Raw genomic sequence first — 22,756 nt, forward strand, 5'->3', positions numbered from 1 at the left:
GTTATGTATATATATATATATACTTCACATGCTTTGTTTGTAAATAAATCCTTGAAATAAATATTCACATGCTACGTTATAAATAAATAAATACTCACATGTGTGTATATATATTTTGTACAGAACTTTAAAAAAAAAAAAAAAATCGCTAAGTATCTTATTTTTTCACTAAAAAGATAAAGTTAGACTTAAATTAAAATAGGGTACTATCCTTTGGATAGGTGGTGTGAGGTGCCTAATATATTTCCCACATATAACTAAACTCCTGAATTCAAGATCTTTGGTTTGAGACTTTTGGTTTACCTTAATTAATAAACCCTTTAAATTGGTTTAGTTAATTAAGTAACTTAAAATAAATTAGATAAATAGGCGACTAATCTCACCTAATACAAAACTAATGGTTGGTGGCGACTCCTAAAATAAAAAGGAAAAAGGGACTCACACACACACCTCATCCTAAAGACATATGCACACAAAGTGTCATGTTGCTAAGTACCTAATGTGCAATAAACCAAAAAAACAGAAGCCCTCTCACAAAGGCCCTTCTATTTAAGAAATTTTTTGGGCGTCCACAAGGCCAAGTTATTAATTAGGTCTATTGTGAAAGCGTTATGTTAATCAAACAAGCATCAATATCATGCATAGCAAAAAATAAATATGACACAGGATATAATGACCTAGGAAACCAATAAAACCAAACTAGTTTCACAGGAAAAACCTAAGGGGACTAATCCCAAGATGAACAAAACCACTATCAGATAAAGATTTACAATCAAAATAACCTTATTCGTTGAAAATATAACTATAGTTACCAAACTGAGCTCTGAATCCCATAGACGTCTCTGATAAAAATCTGTTGTTGCATAACCTCTAGTCCATGACTTCAAAATCCCATAAAAGATTTGGATCTCTAGCACCTTTAATAACTAGTATGAGGCAGCAACTTCTATAATACTGAATCTTGAGTGTCTTCGAAGAATATTATCAGCAAAAGATATGAGAGTTTCAGTGGTTTTTGCTTACATTTAAAACCCTAAATTCAACAATTAGTGTTCTTTTATCTAATCTTATAGTTCCAATTATATGAAAAATAGATATCATAATCTTAAAAGTTAATGATAAAAATAATTTGGAGTATGAAAGTTCATAAGAAATAGGCTTGGGAAATATTAGGAAATTAAATTTTGTAATTTTGTAGGCTAGTTAGTAGGACTTAAAAAAAAAAGGTGGTGGTGGTGGTGAAAATGATATCTCCTCATCTTTTTGAACATATAAAGAATGTAGAGAATTTTGAAAGAAAATTATTTTCTTTTGAAAATTTGGACACCCAAAGCTTTGAAATGAGTACTAGTTTGACTTCTTCTGGAAATAAAATATAATGATAAGATATGGCGTTTTTAAGTTTATGATATCAGTGTATGAATAATTGGGATAACATTTGATAAGAAAAACGATTTCTAAGAGTTAAATTTAGGGTTTTAAGAAGTAGGGTAAAACCATAGATATTTTTTTCCTCTAAATAGACTTTTGTTCAAAGAACGGACAGGAATTTGGAGAGACGAGAAAACTTTCAAATGATTTTTTTTTTTTTTTAATATAACGATTTTGTGACTTCCCTTTAGTATATTGGCGAATTTGTTGAAGTTGTAAATTGTATTGTGGTTTCTGGAGTTCTCAAGAGAAAAAAAAAAAATCTCTTTTAATTTACTTAATATTATATTAGGGTTTGATAAGAAAAATTCAAATTCCAATTCTATTCATGATTATTATTCACTATATAATTCAATTTCTTAAATGTTTGGTTTTCGGTCTTATTTAATGTTCACGCAATTATGTATAATTTAGGTTATTTAATTTAAATAACCTAAATATTCAAAGTACAATTAACCACCTTATCACTTTATCTTCAAATGTCCCCCACATAATACATTTGTTGCCCTATCTTCAATGTGTGTCATTAAGAAGATGTGTCAAAAGGAGTTGCTATTAGGTTCAAATTATTTCTTCTCCTACAGAATAATCCAAAACTCTCAGACATTTCAAGTTTTTTTGGTTTGATCTCATTTGGGAGTTTCCAATTAAAGTGATATAATAACTAAGAAAGAACAAGTTCAATACTTGCAAGAGCAAATAATATGCCTGGACATATCCTCCTACCACCTCCAAATGGAATGAATTCAAAGTTGGACCCTTTAAAATCAATGAGAGAACCTTGGACCCTTTCTGGGCGAAAGCAATCAGCATCAATCCAATATTCGGTATCTCTCCCTATGGCCCATGCATTAATGATTACTTTGGTGTTGTTTGGTATCTCATACCCATTAATTTCACATTTTTCTCTTGATTCTCTTTTGATCAAGGCACCAGGAGGGTGTAATCGCAAAGTTTCTTTTACTACTAATTTCAAGTAATCTAGCTTTTGAAGGTTTCCCTCATCAAAACTTCTCCACCCTTCAAGGATTTGTCGCACTTCGGCTTGTGCCTTCCTCATTACTCTTGGGTTTTTCAATAATTCTGACATTGCCCATTCGATTGTAGTTGCTGTAGTCTCAGTTCCTGCAGCAAAGACCTCCTAGAAAATGATGTGTTAAATTACAATCAGGTTGTGTTTACATGAATTTTCCTTCAAAGTTCCTAATTCTTCTGTGACTTTGGTGTTGATTATTGTTACGTGTACATGAAATTTATGTCAAGAGAAAAATTGTTTGTGGCAATACACAATCATGTCTATTTGGCTTGCAACTTAAAAGGTCTACTACTCAAAAAATATAGTGTGGCGAAATACATGAAAACATGTATGATGTACCTCTACTCGTTCATCGCTTTTGTTTACGGAGTAAAGAATACATGTAAAAATATTTGTATAGAGCCGATTGAACCGAGACACCGCACAAATGAAGACCAGAGAACCAACCTCTAGTGGTTATAATCAGAGCCAGTGAAGGGATAACTGATCCCTATAGTGTGTGAATACCTTAGTATAAAGATGCTTAGTTACCAACAGAGAAGAGGGAAAAATAATAAAAAAGCAACAAAAGAAATGCTGGTCATAAAGTGTGTATATGTTAAAAAAAATAATTGCTTGATTTAATTTAATTTAATATATTTTTTTTGACATACCAGAGTGATTGCTTTGATGTGGTTGTTTGTGACCCGTTTGGTATATGTGTTTAAATAACAATTTTAAGTTTTTTTGAAAATACGTATGGATAAAAAAGTGTGTAGAAATACGTGTAATGTGATAGGTATGTATATTTTGTTGTAAAGCCCAAGCCCATGCTCTAGAATTTTCCTTGGCTGGCGTGGGAATTTTTGACAGCAAACAAAACCCTCAATCTTCTTATATTTCCTTATAAAATAGTCAGCCGCATTTTCCCATGTTTTACAAAAAATACATAGCAGTTTGTGACATCAATGGTAAAGAAAATTACTTTGTTTTTGCCTTGCCCTTTTCACTTTAATCATCTTTAGCTACATCCTTTTTTTAGAGCTCTAAGACTAAAAAAAAAAAAAAAAAAAAAAAAAATTTGCATATATGATATTAGTTAAAAATAATTAAAGATATATTGTTCCCGTTTGGATTCAACGTTTTCCGCTAAATCCTGGGCTGCGTTTTCTGATTTTTTTTTTTTTGTTCCAGCCGCACTATTTGACCAAGTCTCGTGAACAGTGCATTCGTGCACTGTTCACAGACCCACAAATTTCACTTTTCAGCAACTTTTTCATTAAAAATGGGTCCCACGATACTATTCACATATTTAAAAATTATTTTGCTACAGTGTTTTCAGTTTCAGTTTTCAGTTTCAGCAAAAATAAGATCAATCCAAACAGACCCATTACTTTTGATACTCTTGCTACTTTGTTTATGCTGAAAATTTTCTCTTGGGCATTTGTGACGAGTTCAAAACTCTTTTTGTAAGTGCACATTAATAGAGTTGTCGTTGTATCCTAGAAAGTGATCGCCTGAGTCATTTGCAGCGACATATTCATTCCAGTAAGGGCGAAATCGCTTCTTAAGGACAGCGAATTTAGTTTCGTGCCTCGGCGATAAGTTTTACTTAATCCTTAATTTTATATACTTTTGTACTTGTCTATTTTGTTTATAAGTTAATTTGAGCATATCTTGTTTTATTGATATATTATTAATATTGCTTTGTAACTTCGTTAATCAATTTGGACAATTTTCCAAACTATACTTCCAACATAATGTTATTTGTTTAAATACATATACCAAGCTCGCCTGTTTCCTAAAGTTACAGAAGCACATCAATCATATTATCATGATTGCTTTCTTCACATTTTCTGGCTAAAGTGGCACTTCTTTTCTTCTTATGCTCGTTGATTATATCATTGAGAATGTTTTTTGTTTTTCTATGCATTTCAACAATGCGGGATTAGTTCCTATAAGGATGCCAAGGAAATTTAGTGAAGGGAACAAATCAGGCACATCAAATCTTCCACTGCGATTAAATGTTTCCTGGATTAGTGATATGAGTTCTTTTTCATATTTGCACTTCTTCCCAATGACTGCCCTGACATTTATACAATTTGTCAAGGAGACGATTTTCTCAGTGAAATTGATTGCAAGTCCCTCAGCCTCGGATGATTAAATGAATTCAATAAGATTCCACACCTCTTCTTCGCTTATTGTTCTAAATGACCGAACACGCTTGGGACTTAGGAGCTCCATGACACAAATCTTTCGCATTTGTCTCCAATAATCACCATAGGGACTAAAGACCATACTTGAATTATCATAGCACATAACTTCAATGGCAAGAACAGTTGGCCGATTTGCCAAAGCAGTATCATGTGTCTTCATCACCTCTTTGGCTACTTTTGGTGATGAAATGATTATAGCCAAGACCTCCCCTAGCTGAAGTTGCATAATAGGTCCATGTTTCATGACTAAATCTCTCAAAGATCGATGCGGTAGAGAGAAAACAAACTGGTGCAAATTCCCTATAAAAGGCAGTTTCCATGGCCCTGGTGGCAACTTATGGCTTTGGCCTTTGGCTTTAGACCTCTTTCAATAATATACTATGATAAACAAGAAAAAGAAGAGGCACCAAAAGAGAAGAAAGGAGGGCACTGGAAGCATTGGGGACAACAAAAGAACTCCATGTTTGGGAATGGGGTTTTGTATGCATTGGTGCAAGGAACACTAGGTGTACTTATAGTAAGTTAAATGATAATACATAACTGGAAATCTCTGTATTATACTATCATATTTTAATTCAATGCTATATGAAGTTTGACTTTTTCCTCTATAATTTTTGTGGTTTTGAGTTGGATCCAATGTTTCAGTATACGATGTCAACCTCACACAAAAGTTTTGCCCAAATTTGGCAGTTAGATGACATGCATGTCAAATAATTTCTTTATCTAGGCTATGCTTCAGTATGTTTCATTGGACAAAGTTGTCACAATATGCTGTCCATTCTTGCTTTTCTCTAATTTGTTTCGTTGATTCTCTTTCTGTTGTAGGTGAAACACGTTTGCAGGGGTAAATAGTTTTTTTTTTTTTTTAATATATATATATATATATTTTTTTTTTCCTTTGAACGAAGGAGTCTCTAGTTGGACTCATTAACCTCATACCACGTGACAGTAAAAGCAATACCATTTGTACTACTAGAATTTGATAAGCTATCAATGTGGGCACAACATATTCATTGAAGTGCCACTACTCAAACCAATTTAACTCCTACAAAGCATTATATGAAGCAATATGAGAACTCTTACCACTAAGTCATACCTCACAGTGGTTGCAGGTATAAATAGTTTGTGGATATGTGTTTTGTTTCTTTAATTCTCTTTCCATTACGGGTGTAAGTGTGTAACACGCTTGCAGGGATAAAAGGTTTTTTGATTAGTGAGCATATATATTGTACAACTTGGTCAAAACAAAAATTCACTTTATTTTAGAGAATAAACCCTTAAAATTTTGGTTTAACTGTCTATTTGAATTATTATTATTATTTTTTTATCATGAACAGATATTCATAGTTTATTAGCAAAAGAACTTTTGGCTTAAAAATAAATAAATAATGAAAATAATGAAAAGGTTTATTCAAAAGAATGAGTAAAAAATTCTTTAAGAAAAAAATAAGAAATGATATTTAAATGAGATAAAGAGAAAACAAAATTCATTGGAAATTGTATTTCAAAAAGTACTAGAAAAAAAATGAAAATAGAACTTTTATTCTCCAACTTGGGTGAGAAAATGCCTACACTAATGGAGATGACAAGAATCTTTCATCTATCCATTTAAATATTTGAGAGTGCAAAAAGATAGAAATGAATGAAATGAAAAGAATCTTTCAACATAATTTTTTTCGTTTCCTTGTTTGAAAATTTAAATAGGAGAGATAAGAAATACTATTTTCTTGTTTGGGATTTTGAGTAAGACAAAATATAATAGGTAAAGGGAACATTTATTTCTCCATTTATGTCAAAAACTCAAATTTTCATTTTCTCAAAATTAGGTGGAGTTTGAGAGAATAAGATTAAGTTTAATGATGTAAAGTTTATATTTATAGGTTGGAAACCATTAACAAAGTAACAACTTAGAACCTAGTTTATCTAGTTGATTGGTATTGAATTAATCTTTAGATCAAGACAAATGAAGATCTGAATAGTTGAAGACTCAAGAATACAAAAAATAGACTATTGGAAGGCTGCATTTCGACTGCAACACGACAAGTCGAAATCCACTTATCTTGACCAATCGAACTGCACATCTCAACCGATAGAGATTCGTGCATATTTTACAAACAACTTATTTTCTTAGCCATTTGATTTATGGTTTTGGTGCAACTCAAGTACATATAAACACAAACCCTGGAGCAAGTTTTTACATACACAAAGGGGCAGTATTTCTGTACATAGATCTAGAATTTTCCAAGTCCTCTCGAAGCATCAACCGGAGCATACATGCATATATACAAAAGATCCGGTGATCAAGTGAAGATGCTGCAACCAGTTGACTACAGTTATTGGCTAAATCTGTAAGGTTGAATTTATTCAACCATCTAATTGGCTTTATTCCGGGCTAAATTTGCTTGTAATTTAGCTTTTAGTAACCCTGTATTTAGGTGGGTTTGATGTAAGGGTAGTGAGTGAGATAGAGTGAAGATTGCTCAAGAGTGTGCAAGAAAACAGAGACTCGCGGCTGGGACTTACGGGTGACTCGCGGCTGCAAGCCGCCAGACGCAGCACACGTGCCAAGCATGCTGGAAGATGAACAGTCATGCTAGCTAGAGCACTACAGGACAAAACAGGACAACTGGCCATACGGTTATCTCACGACTGGATCTCGCAACTTAGTCAAGCCGCGAGGTCAAGCCGCGAGCCACCCCTGTTTTGTTAAACCTGACGTTTCACATTCCTCTCCCACTCTAGTATAAATACCCCTTTTACCCACGATTGAAAGAGAGCTTCCAGAGAGAATTTTGAGAGAGAAACCCTAAAGAAAAACAAGATTGATTCACACACAATCTATACCTTAGAGTCTCTTTAAATTCCTCAACTCTCTTCCTCTCCATTGTCAAATCCTTGAGAGGCATTATACCAAACCTGGTTCTCACCATCATCTTCACTGTGAGACAGCTGTTTGGACTTCTGGGAAGCAGTTAGGAAGGAACCAATCTTTATTGGTTGATGCTACGGTCTAGTAGCAGAATCCGAGAAGCTAGAAAAGAAAAAGGTTCGGCGCAACCTCGTTGAAGCAAGAAGCTTGGAGGGCTTAGGTGCACTGGGTAGATTAGGCTTGGAGGGTCTATTGCTGTCCATGTATCCCAACTGTATTTTCTAGTGGATTGTTTACCGCTTGGAGGGCGGCGGAGAGGTTTTACGCCGAGGGCTTCGGTTTCCTCTTCGATAACACATCGCGTGTTGTCTTTGTGTTTGCATCTTCCTTCCTCTCTATCTTTGCCTTTCTATTATCTGTTGTGGATTGTATTTTGTTTTGGCTTAGATAGTTTTTAACCAATTCCATATTATAACTTATGTTAAGTTTCCGCACACTTGTTGTTTGACATATTGCTTGAATTGGTTAAGTTGTAATTTGGGGGCCTAAACGTTCAAGGGTGTTTATACACGTTTTTGAACTTTCAAAATCTTTGAAAGTGGGTCTTAGAGCCATGAAGTGGGATTTCATGTGCAACAAATCAGAATAGAAGAGTTTGTGAACATCAGAACTATGTGTGGTCATGTCAATAAGTATTACATAAGATAGCATTGGATTTAGGGTTGAATCTTTGTATAAACTTTCATTCTATTTTAGTGGATTTGTTACCATGAGGATTGCTTAGGTTAAAGCCCCCCATGTTTGTTTTACTATGAAACTGTTAGTTTCATTAGCTTTCCTAGGTCATCATTTTGGTGTCTTATATGATTTATGTTTGTATGAAGTTATTCATTTCAAATCTAAAGCATAATTAATCTAATTAATTACTTGATTAAGAATTGATTAATTTTGTGACAAGTGTGGCCTAAAACCCAAACAAATGAAATTTAAACTGAAATGGCCATAATACTCTTTCATAGTATATAAATTTTCTATAATATCATTCTCTTATTATTTGCCTCACTCTACCTAACAAAATAGTACTGGCACCAATTTCTATCGCCTAAGGCCCCAAGTAAAAAATTTTCTCCAAATTTTAACTAATAGGGTTATTTCTTTCATTGTAACAATATTAATTAAACCAAAATATTAAACAATAAATAAAATATTTTTTTATCAAATGAAAAAAAAAAAAAAAAAAAAAGCAAGAGAGAAATGCTACATCCACAACATTTTTACAATAAATCTTAAGCAGCAGGTTGTTACAAGCTATTATTGATAACAAAAATAAAAAATTAGTGGTGGATTCAAAAAGAAAACAAGAAGCAACTTTACATCTAGGATTTGTTATGAGAAATGTTGTAAATGTAGTACTTCTCAAAAATGAAAAAGGAAAAAGAGCAATACACAAAAAAATTCACAACATTTTTTCACAATAGTTGAGTTAGAAATTTTGTACTAGTTCTCATCTAGGTCCATTACTAACATAATTCTTTTACTTACCACTATCAATCTACCACAGCAACAAGTGTAAAAAGATTTGTCAAATTTTTTGTGTTGGACCCCCTCAATATCAAGATCAGAAGCCTCAATTCATCAACCAAAAAAAAAAAAAAATGATCAAAAGACATAGGAACAGTAACCATAACTTTCGAACCCACAATTTCCTCACCCTTATCATCCGACACCACCTAAGATGACAAAGTCACCACCGCTGCCACCATTGGATCGCTAGATGCCTGAGACAACACCACTGCTGATATCTGCTCGAATGATGCCTTATCCACCTCCATTGGCAAGATCGGCATGGTGGATGTCTTTTTAAGCCAGATCAGAATCAACTAACCACTGTAGTCACTATCGCCTGGAACATCCAGCACCAATATGGCAGATTTTGTGACCAATGGAACCATCAAACTCACCTCAAGTCGACTTGCTGGTGAAGGAGAGACCACAAAGCTCGTGGGTTGCATTGTAGAGTTCTGTTGCTGGGTTTGTGTTTGTGTTTTTGTTCTTGCTGGAAATCAATTTGTGTTTGTGTTTTTGTGTTTGGTTGCCAAGAAAGGGCAAGAAAATGCTAGAAAATTTGGGTATGTGTTCTTATGTTTAAATCTGAATTTGTATTCTTCAAAGTTCTTATTGAAGATAAACTGGATTTTAATTTTGTTTTCATGTTTAATTTCTTGTTCATGTTTGATTTGATGTGGATCTATAGTTTAATTTTCTGTTCTTATTTTCTGGATTTGTGGTTTTTGGATTTTAATTTTGTGTTCTTAGATCTAGGTTTATGTTCTTGTTCAAGACACATTTAGATTTCAATTAATGTGATTTTTTGTTTTTATTTCTGTTTTTAATTTTTTTATTTAGTTAAAATTAATAATTTTTTTTTAATTTAGATGCTAACGTGGCATTTTTTAATGCCAAAATAAAATTTTTTATTATTATTTTAATAGTTCTGTCTGCCACGTAGGACTTTGCCGTTAGGGCATTGACGGAAAGGACTAAAATAAATAGCGTTTTTCTAAATAGGAACTAAAAGCAGTGAAAATAAAAGATAGGGACAAAAATGTGGTTTTTGCCTAAACTTTTTATAAAACAAAAAATAAAATAAAATAAAATTTATGAGATTTATATTAATTAGTAGTAATTTTGCATATAAAACAAGATAATCAATTTTCACCTTTAGCCCCTAAGTAAATCAAGGGAAATGCTAACAAGTGCCCTTAGGGCACTGGTTAAGAATCCAGTTAAAAAAAGTTTTTTTGGGAAAAGAAAAAAAAAAGAACAATTAATGTTTTGACAACTTTTTTCATTTCCCATAAATGTGATGTCCTAAGGGAAATGCTAACGAGTGCTCTTAGGGCACTGGTTAAGAATCCAGTTAAAAAAAGTTTTTCTGGGAAAAGAAAAAAAAAACAATTAATGTTTTGACAACTTTTTTCATTTCCCATAAATGTGATGTTAAAACTTTCCTAAAATTGATTCTTAATCAGTGCCCTAAGAGCACTCTTTAGTATGACCCATAATTATAAAAATAAATCCTTACACCAACCTTTTCAATGCAAATTATTGAGTAGATGACACCTCATACTTGCACACTTTAATAGATTCTTATGTTGCAGGTCCTCCTCTTGAGAAGATATCTCATGAGATGGTCTCTTAAAATATCTCTCTTGCAATATATATTGCAAGAGATATATCTTATAAAACTATCTTATAAAATAATTTTCTCTTTCCTCTTAAGATTAAATTTTTCTAAAATTAATATGATATTGAAATATAGTTAATTTAAAACATATATTGCGTCAGAGTCATGTATGCACTGAACTCAATTGATTTACACCTTCTCGGCTCAAAAAAAAAAAATCATTTATTTTATCTATAATAACACTATTTTTAATTCTTATTTATAACGAAATTCCTTCAAGATTTTGTTAAAGGTATATAAGTTGATTGATACAGTGGCACTTCTGCAATAATCGAAACGGGCCCGATGATTAAAAGGGACCAATATGGACCTTACATTTATCTATGGAAAGGAAATGCATTTATCTACTAGGACTTTGTTTTTCAAAGATTAAAAAAAAAAATAATACATTACCGCGTACCAATTAAAAATGGTTTCAACCAAAAAAAAAATCTTTTATATTGAATCTGTTTTAAAAGAAAAACTTCATTCTGAATTACTATTTTCAAATTGATTTCTTTGCGCATTAAAAAAGAGAGTCTAAGAGACCTTTTATAGATAGTGCATGGCTATTCCTAAGTGATTTGGGTAATACCATACATACCATCGAGACTTTGATGGTAAAATCATAAAATATATATATATATATATATAAATATATATATATATATAAAAAAGCTATTTATACATACATTAAAAAGAGCGCTGCTTTTGTTTTTTGGCTAGGCATAAAAAACTCTAAAAGATGGGAAGACATGCAGTATTGGTAAATTATGTAATAGCTTTTTGGGATACTCATTTCAATAATTTGTAACGAATTGGTGACCAACAGAAGTACTGCATGCATAACTTTTTTTACAATATTTTCCCAATTATTGAAATAGTCAATGAAAAATGGTAACAAAAAAAGAAGTGGTTGATACATGTAGAGAAAGTGTTGTTATTCATTATTTACAGAAGATTTACAAAAAGTATGAAAAATTTTGTGAAAAGAGTTAAGGTATATAATATTATGAAAACTAATGATTTGCCTCAGAAACCCTGGGGAACTCCAATTAAAGCAGCCCCTCCTCCTAGCCATTAAAGAAGAAATTCGTGTGAATTTGAAGACTTTGGTCTTTGAAGGAGACTCCCAGTTTTCATCTCATCCATCAACAATCTCTTTCAAGCCAACTGGGTTCTGTAATCATAGACTTCAAGGATTCCCTTTAACCTTTTTCAATTTTGTCGTGTTGATAGAGGATTATATGCAATGGCCCACACTATAGAAGCCTGGTTACCTGTTTTTTTTTACACAACAATCCCATCTCTCCAAATGCCTGTGCCTTGCTGCAGAACTTTGCCATTTAGAAGATTGCAGATTGATGCAAAAATCAGTGACAGTATGAGAAAATGCTTTAGCTGACAAGATACGCAATAATCAGTTCAGTTTTGTGGAGTGGAATGGTTGATAGAGAATCACATTCTATTGGACATAAGAGCTATTTGAAACATGATCTTGCTTTTAAATGACACAAAGATTTTTTGTCTGCTGGAAAGATCTTTCGCCAGAAGAGTGAATGGAATGGAGAATCCAATGATTAATTGTAGATACAGAGAGTTTTCATCCCATCCCTCTATTTTAGTGTTGGTTGGCGCAGTCAAAAATAAACGAGTAAGATGTGAAAAAGGAAAGTCGGTGATTTATTTTGGTGTCCATAGTATTACATAATTACTCTTAATTAGTTAACTTGTTTAGATGTTAAAACAATAATACTAAAATGAATTAATGTAAGTAATTTTATTTGGAATTCTCTTGTGAGAAGTAATGAAAATGAATACTTCATAACAACTTTTATGGGAAATGAAAAAGCTGTCAAAATATTAATTTTTTTTTTTTCTTTTTCCATAAAAACTTTCTTTAATTGGATTCTTAACCGGTGCCCTGAGGACACTCATTAACATTTCCCTCCTTTAAATCATAAATAATTTCCAACTTGGGACAAATTATTAATGATTCAATATTCTTACCCGAAGTCTCAACATATGAGAGCGAGAGAGAGATCAAACCAAGGATGACGATTTCATACCGTACCGGCCGGTACCGCCGGAATATTCCGTTCCGGCGCCTAAACCGGTACAGAAACAAGGCTGATTCGTACCGCCCAAAATACCGGGGTGTACCGGCTTGTTTCGGCTATTCCGGCGAATTTCGGAGCTTTTCGGGCGGTATTTTCGTTTCGGACCGGTACAAATATAACTGGGTTTTTTTGAAAAAACTTGATACTTACAGCAACTTACAGCAACTAGTGACCATCATTGAAGCATCAACTTGCTAGATCATCAACAACATCATCTTCTTCTTCGTTTTAGCCACTTAGATCTTCTTTTTAGCCATTGTAATCACTCCCTTCTTCATCTGCTCTCCCCCTGCTTCATTTGCTCAGCTTGTTGAAATTCTTTCTCTACTTTTTTGAGAAGTTTTCTCTGCTTGGGGGAGAGCAGATGTAAAATTTAAAAGCAAATAAAATAAGAGGCTGCTGTACCTATTTCGCTTGGTTTCTTCGCCAAAAGCATAAAAGCCTCTTATTTTATTTGCTTTTCCCAAAGCCACGTGACTCTCCATGGTTCTTATCTCTGGCTTATTTTGCTCTTTCAAATTTCAATTACTTTTGATTTTTTATTTAGTCAATTGCATAGATGGGCAAGTGTCAACTTCTAGACTTCTAGTGGCATGGAGTTTAGTTTAACTGATTACATGGGTCATAAATAAAAATTTAATTATTCTTTAAATGTATTAACAAATTCTTTTAAGTCCTAAAGAACATAGAAGGGATAAATTCTAAGAGAATTATTATTATTATTATTATTATATAAAATAATGGTAAATCCGAAACGGTACACCGGTATTGACCGGTATCCGAAATATATCGTACCGGTGGTCAAACCGGTACAGCCTCCAGTACGGTATTGACTTCCTTGGATCAAACATATTTATGGTCTAAGAGCATTAAATAAGCGTTCTTTTTTTTCTTTTTCTTTTTCTTTTTTAATAAATCAATTGTTGCATCTATGTGGGATGAGGTATTTAAACTCTAGATGTCTTCATCGGATATACCAAAAGTGTTAATTGAGCTCCAAAACTCTTGGTGTTCAAAACCTTGGTTTTTTATTTTACTAACCATTTCTCTCCTTTTTTTTAAATATTTAGTGGAATTTATTAAATAAACTAGACCATTTTACTTATAGAAACTGTTCCAAAAGTACAAGCAGGAAGAAGTATTAAACGAAGAAAATTCATACACAAAGTAAAATTTAGGTACAATTCTAGAGGATTGAGATCAGATGCAATACAAATTACAAATTAGTATGATAGTTTTACCTTTCCCCTAAACAAAAATTCCTTGATCTGTCCCTACCCAAGGGATACTGTTGCCTCAAGCAAAACTCATCTCCGTCTCTAGAGGATTGAGATCAGGTGCAATACTTGACGCAATAGAAATGAGTGGTTGAGATTGAAAATTGCAAAAAGCAACTCTCAATCTCAACCATTAAATAAAAAAAATATTAAAAAGAAGTAAAATGTAAATAAATAAATTGGGAAGGAAATGGGGTAATTGCATGGTGCAATTGCATTTTATCTCAATCCATCTCTGGACCTTCTAAAGGATTGAGATCAGGTGCAATACTTGACGCAATAGAAATGAGTGGTTGAGATTGAAAATTGCAAAAAGCAACTCTCAATCTCAATTATTAAATAAAAAAATATTAAAAAGAAGTAAAATGTAAAAAAATAAAAAAAATTAAAAAAAATAAATTGTGAAGGAAATGGGGTAATTGCATGGTGCAATTGCATTTTATCTCAATCCGTCTCTGGACCTCATTTCATAGTCAACAACCTTCATCTTGTTCTCTCTATGGCCACCTCACAACGTATCTGCCAACAACAGTGCCATAGCAGAAAGGTTTCAAATCCGTGGCCGCAACACCCAGGTTTAAAACTCATCGCCATGAAACGACAGCGGCATACACACTTGTCGGCACTGAGTTAACTCAGCTGTGATACGCCATCAACTCGCAAGACTTGATGACTCAATTGTTTCATTCATACAGGGGTCAGAAAACTAGCCATTTGCAAACATTGGTGGCTCCGCATAATTCATGCATATGTGGAGGATACGTGCATATATCATGTAGCATATGTGGTTCGCAAATGTGGCATGCGAGTTAACATATTTGGTGGTAAATTGGTAACTTAAAAAAATTATTTTAAAAAAAAAAAAAAAACAGAAACAAAAACAAAAGCAAAACAAATTGTCATCAAAAGATGTGGCCATGTCAGCCCGAGTCGTATAGCTTGTCATATCTGTAAAGTTTTAGACCCCTAGAAAAAACAGTTTGTTTAACTTAATTTATTAGCCAAGTACATACTTAGGTTAATTATCCAAATCTAGGTTAAACATTCATTACAAATATCATGCACAATGGAAACCTAAATAACACAAGATGTGATGACCCAGAAAAACCAATAAAACAACTCGTTTCAAGGTAAAAAACCTAGGAAGAATGATCCTAAGAGAACAATTCACTAAATCAAATTGAGATTTATAGTCAAAAATACCAATTCGTAGTAAATCTAACTACAGTTACCAAACTGAGCTCTGAACCTCTCAAACTTCTTTGATGTGGATTTGCTCTCACATGAACCTCCAGTTCACACTTTAGATTTTCCACATAGACCTTATGTCTATGACTCCAAGACCACCCTTGAAGGTTTAAATCCATCACCTTTGATTGTTGGTATGCAACAACTTCAAATTTACCAGTTACAATAATGTGTAGATGAAATTCAAGTAATGACTTTGAAAGGAGAATGCACAAAACCTTTTAAAAATCTCAAAAGAGAAGTTTCAAAATCTCTTCAAAACGTGCCTTAGGGTTTCATTTAAATACTATATGAATTAAATCTAAAACCTAATAACTTACTGGGCTTAATGGGCTGATAGGCTAAAATTAAAATCTATAGAATCATAGTTCGATTGGTCGAGTCTAGCATGTTTCGAATTTCTTGAACCTGCAGCTTCCTTGTTCTTTTATTCTAACTTACAACACATTAAGAGCATCTCCAACTGTGTAGGCAAAAGCATAAAATTCTCTATAATAAAGAATGGGACCATAAAACAGTCTCCAGTGGATTCTCTATACCCGGAAATTTTTTTGGCTAATGAACAGTAGCTTATCAAGTCTGATAGGCTACTGTTCATTCTTCAAAAGTTTTTTTTTTTTCTATTATAATAATCAGGTGGTGAATAAAAAAAATGTTGGAAGATGTGTAGTTGTTAAAAAAAGAATAAATAATAAATGAAGAAATAATATTTAAATGAGATAGAAAATGTGATAGAGAATCTGTTGGAAAGTGTATTTGAAAAAATTGGTAAATAAAAGGTAAAAGTCATTGTTCATTCTCCAAACAATACAAAAATTTGATGAATTTGCTGGAGATGCTCTAAGTATTGTTTAATATACTCTATAGACTCTAAAATCTATATCTAAATGAGTTTGTGCTCACAGTTTGCTAATTGTTCTAAACTTTTAGAACTTAACAATATTAGTGTTGTAATTTTATGCAAGATATTGACACAAGATCTTATGTACCAAAGCAGCTTTGGCATGGCAGCCAGATGACTAGCTTCATCATCAGTGCCATGTCAGTAGTACAAGATCTTGCCATGTTAGTTGGATTGCATAGATGCCACACCAAGCTATACATTCAAGACATTCCAAACTCAAGATTTTTACCTTTAGTTTGGGGGTGTTAGATATATTATAACCCAAACCAATTGTAAGCCCTAATATTTGTAGAAGAAATAACTTAATAATGAGTTAGTCTATGGTTAATCTAGGTTTAGTAAAGTATTCTCTAGTATAAAAATTCTATATTGGGTTCATTATAAACTAAAGTGCTTAATGGAATAGGTGGTTGTCAATGACGTTCACATCATGAACATAGGTCATCATACCAAACCACGTAAGCTTTTATGTGTGCTCTCTCTTTTATATGTGTGTTCTTTCTTTTATGCTTTTTCTCATCATTCAATTATCACATATAATCACACAATTTTAACAAGATTAAAGGTAAAAACCATAAGAACTTATTGCTTGATTTATTTGTTTGAATAAAAGGAGAAATTTAAATTAAAAAAAAAGGCAATAAAAGAAATGTTGATGATAAATTGCTAGATTTATTTCTTTCTTTTATATGGGAGTGACATCTTTGATGTGATTACTTGTGACATTAAATTCAAGCTAGCCCGTTTCCTGAAGTTTCAGAAGCACATCAATCATATCGTCAGGTCAAAATGGTCAAATATCATTGTCAGCTGAAACTTTTAGCAATCTATCACCTTTTTAAAATTCAAGTTTGTGAAACTCAAGTTTTCTATGTAACTCAAGTTTTAGGAAATGAAGTTCTATAAAAATAGCCACCATGGCACCCGCTGAAGTGGATTTTTTTTAATTAAAAAAGCCATGTGGAATGGGTTCCACAATGGCACATTTTTTAGGAACTCAATTTCTTGGAACTTAAGTTACATGTAAAATTCGAGTTTCATAAACTCACGTTACAAAATGTTAGTACCAATAGATTACTAAATATTTCGCAAACAGTGTGCACTACCAAAAAAAAAATGCCTATTAGCGACCAAGAATTTTTGACAGACCCAAAAAGCCCTCTCAAAAAATCTTTTTTACGATGGCAAAATAAAGCCCTCGCAAATACTTGGTAAAATGTGAAATATTTGTGACCAACAAAAAAAGCTATCGCAATTATGCGTTATAGCCCTCACAAATACTAATATTTTGGAGGGAAATTTTCCCTCCATATTATTTGCAAGAGACAATTAAAAATCTCTCGCAAAAAGTGTGTTATTTGTGACAGTTAAAAAAAGCCGTCACTAATACTAAATTATTTGTGAGGGCTAGGATCAACCTTCACAAACAATCATTATAATGTCAAAAAATTTGGAGGGAAATGTTCCCACCAAATTATTTCCAAGGGACAATAAAAATCCCTTGCAAAAAGTTTATTTTTGTGTGGGTTAAAAATATGCCCTTAGTAACCCTAAATTATTTGCGAAGGCCACAATTGACCTTCGCAAAAAATCATAAAAATATTATTATTAATTTTTTTTTTTTGGTAGATAAAAGTTATTCTAAAATTCAAAGAAAAATAAAAAGAAATGTATAAACATATAGCACTTTGTATACTTTAGATGAACCTTTTGTTTACCGTCTAAAAAAAACCATTTTATATACATCCTATATAAGAAAGGTCTATCCTTATTTTCTAAACAATTGTACGCATAAAAAAATGATAGCACTTTCAACTTCAAAATAGTAGCTTAAAATTTAAAAATTTCATCCTTTTGTACTCTCTCTCTCTCTCTCTCTCTCTCTCTCTCTCTCAAAAGTGAATAAAAATTTCTTCCCATTAAAATAATGCATAAAAGATGAGTTTATAGATCAAATGGTAAATTACATCCAATTAGCATGCATGTTAAGAACATATAGACCATGTAATCCAATGGTTGGATTTCCAAAATATGAATTCAATAATAAGTTATTAGATGATATAACATTTTTTAGAGTTATATCACATGTAAGTTGAACCCAATTCTATATTTTTTAATTCGATGTGAATTTTGACAAATCTACTTTTAGATTTCATTATCTTCATATATTTTTCATGCTTATAAAATTTCAAGATGATCAAATATTAATAGTCATGTCATCAATCAATTGTCCAGATTCAAGTTTTAGTAGTTTAAAATAAATAATGCAAAAAATATGAGTTTATAGATCAAATTGTAAATTACATCCGATTAGCATGAAAATTGGCATGAATGTTAAGACAATATAGAACATGTAATCCAATGTTTGGATTTTCAAAATATGAATTAAATAATAAGTTATTGGGTGGTATAACATTTTTAAGAGTTACGTCAAGTGTAACTTGAACTTAACCCTATATTTCTTAATTCGATATGAATTTCGACAAATCTACCATTAGATTATATTATCTTCATACATTTTTCATGGTTACAAAATTTCAAGGTGGTCAAAGATTAATAGGCATGTCATCAAAGATTTGTCTAAATTCAAGTTTTTGTAGTTTAAAATAATGTATAAAATATGAGTTTATAGATCAAATGGTAAATTACATCTGATTGGCATGAAAATTGGCATGCTTATTAAGACCATATAGAACATGTAATCCAACGGTTGGATTTTCAAAATTTGAATTCAATAATAAGTTATTGGGTGGTGGAATATTTTTTAGAGCTACATCAGGTTTAACTTGAATCCAACCCTATATTTCTTAATTCGATGTGAATTTTGACAAATCTACCATTAAATTACATTATCTTCATATATTTTTCATGCTTACAAAATTTCAAGGTGATCAAAGATTAATAGCCATGTCATCAATCAATTGTCTAGATTCAAGTTTTAGTAGTTTAAAATAATGCATAACAGATGAGTCTATAGATCAAATGGTAAATTACATTCGATTGGCATGAAAATTGGCATGCATGTTAATATCATATAGAACATGTAATCCAATGGTTAGATTTTTAAAATATGAATTCAATAATAAGTTATTGGGTAGTGTAACTTTTTTAGAATAACATCAGGTGTAACTGGACCCAACCTTATATTTCTTAATTCGTTGTAAATTTTGATAAATCTACCATTAGATTGCACTATCTTCATATATATTTTCATGCTTACAAAATTTCAAGGTGATCAAAGATTAATAGGCATGTCATCAATCAATTGTCTAAATTCAACTTTTTATAATTTAAAATAACTCATAAAAGATGAGTTTAAAGATCAAATGGTAAATTACATCCGATTGGCATGAATATTAGCATGAATGTTAACAACATATAGAAGATGTAATCCAACGGTTGAATTTTCAAAATATGAATTCAATAATAAGTTATTAGGTGGTGGAACATTTTTGAAAGTTACGTAAGGTATAACTCAAACCCAACCTTATATTTCTTAATTCGATTTGAATTTTGACAAATTTACCGTTAGATTACATTATCTTTATATATTTTTCATGCTTACAAAATTTCAAGGTGATCAAAGATTAATAGCCATGTCATCAATCAATTGTCTAGATTCAAGTTTTAGTAGTTTAAAATAATGCATAACAGATGAGTTTAGAGATCAAATGGTAAATTAGATCCGATTGGCATGAAAATTGGCATGGATGTTAAGATCATATAGAACATGTAATCCAACGGTTAGATTTTCAAAATATGAATTCAATAATAAGTTATTGAGTAGTGTAACTTTTTTAGAGTAACGTCAAGTGTAACTGGACCTAACCCTATATTTCTTAATTCAATGTGAATTTTGATAAATCTACCGTTATATTACACTATCTTCATATATATTTTCATGCTTACAAAATTTCAAGATGATCAAAGATTAATAGGCATGTCATCAATCAATTGTTTAAATTCAACTTTTTATAATTTAAAATAACTCATAAAAGATGAGTTTAAAGATCAAATGGTAAATTACATCCGATTGGCATGAATATTAGCATGCATGTTAATAACATATAGAACATGTAATCCAACGGTTGGAGTTTCAAAATATGAATTCAGTAATAAGTTATTGGGTGGTGGAACATTTTTTAAAGTTACGTCAGGTGTAATTCAAACTCAACCTTATATTTCTTAATTCGATTTGAATTTTGACAAATCTACCATTAGATTACATTATCTTCATATATTTTTCATGCTTACAAAATTTTAAAGTGATAAAAAATAAATAGCCATGTCATCAATCAATTGTCTAGATTCAAGTTTTAGTTGTTTAAAATAATGCATAAAATATGAGTTTATAGATCAAATGGTAAATTACATCCGATTGGCATGAAAATTGACATGCTTGTTAAGACCATATAAAACATGTAATCCAATGGTTGGATTTTCAAATTTTGAATTCAATAATAAGTTATTAGGTGGTGTAACATATTTTAAAGTTACATCAGGTGTAACTTGAACCCAACCCTATATTTCTTAATTTGATTTGAATTTTGACAAATCTACCGTTAGATTACATTATCTTAATATATTTTTCATGCTTACAAAATTTCAAGGTAATCAAAGATTAATAGCTATGTCATTAATCAATTGTCTAAATTAAAGTTTTTGTAGTTTAAAATAACGCATAAAAGATGAGTTTAAAGATCAAATGGTAAATTACATCTAATTGGAATGAAAACTGACATGCATGTTAAGAACATATAAAACATATACTCCAACGGTTGGAGTTTCAAAATATGAATTTAATAATAAGTTATTGGGTGGTGTAACATTTTTTAGAGGTACATCAGGTGTAACTTGAACCCAACCTTATATTTCTTAATTCAATGTGAATTTTGACAAATCTACCATTAAATTACATTATCTTCATTTATTTTTCTTACTTAAAAAATTTCAAGGTGATCAAAGATTAATAGTCATGTCATCAATCAATTGTCTAGATTCAAGTTTTAGTTGTTTAAAATAATACATAAAATATGAGTTTAAATCAAATGGTAAATTACATCCGATTGACATGCTTGTTAAGACCATAAAATTACCAAAATACCCCCCGAAACATGGAAACCGACCATAAATATCACCCTATGTTTGAAAAAGACCAAAATACCCCTCGGGGGTATTTTGGTCTTTTTTTTGGGTTATGGGGGGTATTTTGGTCATTTTCTGGGTTTTGGGGGTATTTTGGTAATTTTTAGGTTTTGGGGGTATTTTGGTAATTTTTTGAGTTTTGGGGGTTTATTTTGGTCATTTTTTGGGATTTTGGAGGTATTTTGGTCATTTTTAGGTTTGTGGGGGTATTTTGGTTATTTTTTGGGTTTTGAGGGTACTTTGGTCATTTTTTGGGTTTTAGGGGGTATATTGGTCATTTTTAGGTTTTGGTGATATTTTGGACATTTTAGAGGTTTTGGGGGGAACTTTGCTCATTTTAGAGATTTTGGAGTTATTTTGGTCATTTCAGTGGTTTTTAAGTATATTCGGTGATTTTAGAGATATCGGGGATATTTTAGTCATTTTAGAGATTTCATGGGTATGTTGCTCATTTTAGAGATTTTGGGGATATTTTGGTCAGTTTAGTAGTTTTAGAGCATATTTGGTAATTTTAGAGATATCAGGTTAAATGGTGGGTTATTAATTAAATGGGTTGGATTGATAATGAAAAATTAATTTATATATAAACGGGTCATAAATGGATAAATGGGTAATTACACACCCAACCTATTTATGACCCAACCCGCCCATTTGCCACCCCTATGGGGTATTTGGTTCATTTTAGTTGTCGGTGGTATTTTGGTGTCTGAGCCATTTTTTGAGTTTATTATGGGGCAGGTTGGTCTTCTTTTAGTCTCAGGGGTATTTCAGTCGTTTTTAAATGAATATTGAATTATATTTCTTCCAATTTTAGTTTTTTCTTATGAGTCAAGGGTATTGTAGTCTTTTTATTGGCTTCACACTAAATTTCAGTTATTATGCTTACTTCGGGGGTATTTCAGTAATTTTTTGGGTGGTAGGGGTGTCTCAACCATTTTTTGATTTTGTGGGGTAGGTTGGCCTTCTTTTAGTCTTAGGGGTATTTCAGTTGTTTTCACTGAATAATACATTATATTTCCTCCAATTTTGGTATTTTCTTAGGATTCAAGGGTATTGTGGTCTTTTTCTAGGCTTCAAAGGTATTTCAGTTATTTTTCTTGCTTTGAGGGTAGGGATGTCTATGTTCAACCCAACTCATGAACACGACACGAACCCAAACGGGTTTTTTCGAGTTAGGGTTGGGCCTTAATGGGTTTGGATTATAAATGGGTCGACCCAAAAACGACACGATAAGAAAACATGTCATAAGCGGGTCAACCCGCGTAACCCGCAATAGATATGTTTGACACACCAATTTATTTGTGT

The 22,756-nt window shown here is 31.9% G+C and overlaps 1 pseudogene; it reads right to left on the reverse strand.

Moving 5' to 3' along the window:
• Positions 1 to 1,957: 1,957 nt before the first annotated feature.
• Positions 1,958 to 5,101, reverse strand: LOC115984979 (annotated as a pseudogene).
• Between the last annotated feature and the right edge of the window lie 17,655 nt (positions 5,102 to 22,756).

The sequence above is a fragment of the Quercus lobata genome, chromosome 4 (assembly GCF_001633185.2).
Source record: "Quercus lobata isolate SW786 chromosome 4, ValleyOak3.0 Primary Assembly, whole genome shotgun sequence".
NCBI lineage: Eukaryota > Viridiplantae > Streptophyta > Magnoliopsida > Fagales > Fagaceae > Quercus > Quercus lobata.